At 40.0% G+C, this 4515-nt stretch overlaps 1 protein-coding gene across 10 annotated transcripts in view; it reads left to right on the top strand.

Annotated features, from left to right (window-relative positions):
- LOC108756801 (protein turtle-like) overlaps window positions 1–4515 on the top strand; it is a 264529-nt gene that overhangs the window by 181265 nt on the left and 78749 nt on the right. The window lies entirely within an intron of this gene.

The raw sequence follows: 4515 nt of genomic DNA on the forward strand, positions 1-4515 counted from the left end.
CCCCCTTTCTCACCGAAAGTTGATTTTAATACGCGCCGTTAAGACACGCCCGTTAATAACGTGCGTTTCAGATTTTTCGTGAGGTGCACAGATCTCTCTTGCGAGAAGACGGGTGAAACACATTCCATTTAAGGGAACGACAATCCCTACCGATCGCTTAAGTTGAAACCGAGTTAATAAAGTACCGATTCCCGCGATCGCGTGTCCATTGGCGGCGGTCGTAGAGCTCCTCGTAAAACGTGTTCCGAAATTAATATTTTCATCCCTCTTTTCTCCCCTCTCACTCGATATTATCCCGCCAGAGCAGCACGATAATAATTCATAGTTAACGAATACAGAGAATTCTTCTTTGCAGACGTGCGTGTTTAACAGTCGCACTCGGCCGAGCCGAGCCGGGTCGAGCGGACACTTTAACGATTTTCGCTCGGCACGCAACGAGTGTAATTCAACGTTCCGAATCTAGCTAAATGTTGGCCTTTATTATGCAGATTGCAGCCAAATGAAATTACTAGTCGTGCGCCGCGCACCGGGAAATGAGCGGAGTTTAAACGGCGGTAATCAATAGTGACGCTGCGGGTTACGCGAAAAAAGGTAAGCTTTTGAAAAAACGCCGCAAAACTGATTAGAGATATATTGATCGGGAGAGCCATAAATGCAAGGCGAGTCGCGAATCGTAATAACGACGTGCGGGAGGGAAACGGGAGTTGACTCTTCCAAATTGTATTCAAAGGCAGCTGTACGGACTGTAGCGTCTGAATGGCTCGAAACTTGATCTCGCTCATAGTCAGCGAACCGAGAGCTGATCCGTTGACCTATCCTACCCAGCCGGGCGCCGGTTATATTGGTTTTCATGGCGAGAAATGCGCGAAGGAAAGTAAATTCCCCTTCCATAAATTCCCTCCTTCCTAAATCCCTTTTCCTCCCCCTGCGAAGTCCTGCGCAGCCGGCCCTTGCACCACCGCGGTTATTGCTCGGCATCCCCCTCGTAAAGATCCCAACTTGACGTAGGCGGAAGCGAGACGAGACAAGCAAAACGGTTAAGTGCACTTCCCTCTAGCACGTTCGATTCAATTGCATCTGCGGGCTGCTGGCTGACTCAATAGAGAAGCTTCTACGTTCTTTTCCCACCGTTTCGCCGTCCATCTCCCAAAGTCCGTTCAAGATCCATCTTTCCCCCCCCCTCTCCTCTTGTTCACCTTTCCGCCTCGGCTCCTCTGGCCGCTTCAGGTTTCTTGTACCGAAAAGAAAAGCGATCACCCGCGAGTAAGAATACGGCGTAACCGCCGGTTCTGACTTACCGGCTTTCCTAACTTTTCGCCTGTTCGCGTAAATCGCGGTTTTAACATAGCCGTTACTTCGCCAATGTCTCTCTCGTCTCTTCGCGAGCCAAGTTGCAGAATTGTCTGAAATACGATTTTTCACTCGACTTGTATTGCAAAGTTTCAATCGCCCTGTATTTATACGAGAATAATGTAGCGTAAAGCGAGGTAATTTGGATAAGTTAACAGAAATTTTGAAATTGTAGAAAAAATTGAGATCGCATGGTGTATTCAGTCAGATATTATATATTCTCTAAACTCGGCCACCTTTCAAAACTCGAATGAGCAGTCATATTTATGTAATGGCTTCCTTGTGTCTTTTAAAAAAATACTGATACATAACTTCAGCAGTTTGGCAAATACGAGCATTAATGCGATGATGCACTATTATATACAAGTACATTTTGTTCACCATTGTGTCAATCTCTTGCACTCTCGGATTGTTGTCGACATACTTGGATAAATACTTGGAAATGTTGCATAAAGAGTAGGATTCAGTTTTGTGAAGTGTGACAGACACATGAAAGAATTCTGAATTGTTATTTTGTTCTACATTGAGGATGGCCCAAAGTGGAGCCGAATACTTGTTTCGAATTTTAAGAATTTTAATAAATAGACACTCTGTATTGTTATTGTATATTTTTGTGGACTACATTTTGACTCTTAGGGGGGTATTCGTAATCGGATCTTACATTTATGACCGTCCTAAGTGCAACCTTAAGATGTCATGCACCAATCAGAGGGCTGTATTAGCATCTTAAGACATCGCTTAAGACGGTCTTAAAAAGAACGGACTATGAATACAGTCTTTAGTGCCCATTTATAATTTAAGTATACAGTACTTTATGAAGAAAAGTCTTTCCTTTATAATTTTATAAAATCCTTCAAGTGGAATCTAACTTTTAAAGAGTGAAATCTCACTTTAACAAATTGACAACGAAGTTAATCTTTTTTAACACTGGCTTAATTGTCACACTTTATCACTTTTTAGAATTAGATTCCACTCCAAAGATTTTAGAGAGTACCAATAATGTATATTTTATATGTTTCATTGAATACACTGTACGACCTCAATCCTTTATACAATTTCAAAATTTCTGTTATTCATATTACCACACTTTATCCTATGTAGAAAGTCACATTAAAGATTTTTATGTGTTCGATGTGTTTGACGTACGTTACAAAATGCTACAAAAAGATATTCGAAGGTGTGTTAAATTGAAAGCTTAATTTCAACCCCTTCATTTCTATTTTCGTTTCTATAACGTTTCGATTAATCGTCATTTCCCGACTTCTCTCTCCGGCGAGCCGTAGCATTGCCCTGAATGGCTTGTGGATTTTCAAGCATCGCGCGTCAAAGGACCGCCGCGAGATCGCCGATCACAAACAACGACGTTCGCCAAAGCTTGCTTTATTGGGAATCTTTGGAATGCGGCGTCCTCGGCGGGTCTTGCAGGCTCCCGGAAAACCGCGGAAATTTCAATCGTTTCCGGATCCTTGCCTTCCTCTCACTGTTGTTTGCCCACATAGTTGCGCGCGTTCCTTCCCCGCGTTCTATCGCGCAATGTATAAACCTGCTGACCGGGTGAAAGGGCGCAACGGCGGGCGCGTGCAAGAGGGCGCGAATCGGTATGCCGCGCCGTTTCCATCTGCAGTTTTGCGGTCGGCGAGGTGGCGATGCAGTTGCAGCTGCGGCCGGTCGTGCGGCTCATCGGTCGGTGACGCGTTTTGCGGCAGGGACGGTCGTTATGCCGTAATGCGAATCGTCACCGAAACAACCCCTCCACCGATAAATACCTCGAGGTTTATGATTTCACCGCAAATATATCGGCGCCGTCTTTCCATAAACGTGCCGCAACAATCGCAACGATCACGCGCTCATCACAATTGATTGGAATTCACGTCGGATCTTAAAAAAAACAAAAAACAAAAAAGTCAGCTTTAATATAAAAATAAATAGAAATTAGAGAAAAATATCATAAATTGTGAAATTATACGTAAGCGTGCAAGTTGTATTAATTGGGAATTATTGAGAACAAATATCTTTTGCGTATTAGAATTCAAGTTGAAACTACATACGGATTTTTCTCATTGAAAACTTTTGAACCAAAAAAATATACCGCGAGATGTAGCGCCATAAATTGTATACAGTTGAAATAAACTGTTTACCGTAGTAGGATTTTTCCTAAAAAAAATTAAGTCGGCAATAAAAAAAAGTAGTTCCTCATTTATTATGCAGTAGGCAGAGCAGAGATGCAGCTGCAACTGAATTGGGAGAGGCAGTTTGCGGGTTAACCACGCATTTTGCGGCGGTTATACCGCAGTGTAAATCGGTCTAGTAAGTGCTTTTAGTTTATGGTGCAATAGCGTACTATAAATGGATCTGCTAACCGAATGGGAGAAATAAAAATTTATTGATATACTGCTGGTCTTCTATCAGTTTAGATTATTTTATATATAATATTCTAATATTACTTGGATAGTTTTTCATTTTAATTCTTGTTAAAGAATTTTAATATTAAGACCTTAACTTTCAATAATTCGAATGAGATACCTTTCTTGGTGAGATTTGAAACGAAAATTTTGTAATTATATTAGTAGGCAATTACTTATTATGTTATACGATCCTTTAATTTGTTTCTTTCTAAATTTCTTAGAGCGAAATTATAGTGTAAGAATTCGTAATGAAAATACATTTTTGGAGAAAATATTTCATTTTTTGAAAAAGGGTAACAATTTTAGCCCGGATTAATTTTGTTTTTGTTAATTTAACAATTTTACAGCGTATAAAATTTTTCTAATTGTCATATTAATTTTTAATTACATTATTAATTATTATATTATGAATATAATTATTGTATGTTAAAAAGTATTAATTTCAAGATGCAATGCAAGGAAATAATAGATTCGTTGTATGATCATTATATAGTATGATTATATTTTAATGGTTTTGTAATCTACAAGCACAACAAAATTGTAGAATGGTGTGTTAGATGTAGGATCGATAATCGAGTAAAAAAGGAATTTGTTTGCGTTGCTACAAGCAGCAAGATGGCGGTGAGTTTTGTGACCGCAGTAGTACAAATCGACGATTTGCTCCGACAAATACTTTAGTGTTTACTGTTCCTGCAAATTGTATTCGCGACAACTGTCCGCGAATGCATAATTATTCCTTGCACATATATATATATATATA

Source organism: Trachymyrmex septentrionalis, unplaced genomic scaffold, assembly GCF_001594115.1.
Source record: "Trachymyrmex septentrionalis isolate Tsep2-gDNA-1 unplaced genomic scaffold, Tsep1.0 scaffold13, whole genome shotgun sequence".
NCBI classification, from domain to species: domain Eukaryota; kingdom Metazoa; phylum Arthropoda; class Insecta; order Hymenoptera; family Formicidae; genus Trachymyrmex; species Trachymyrmex septentrionalis.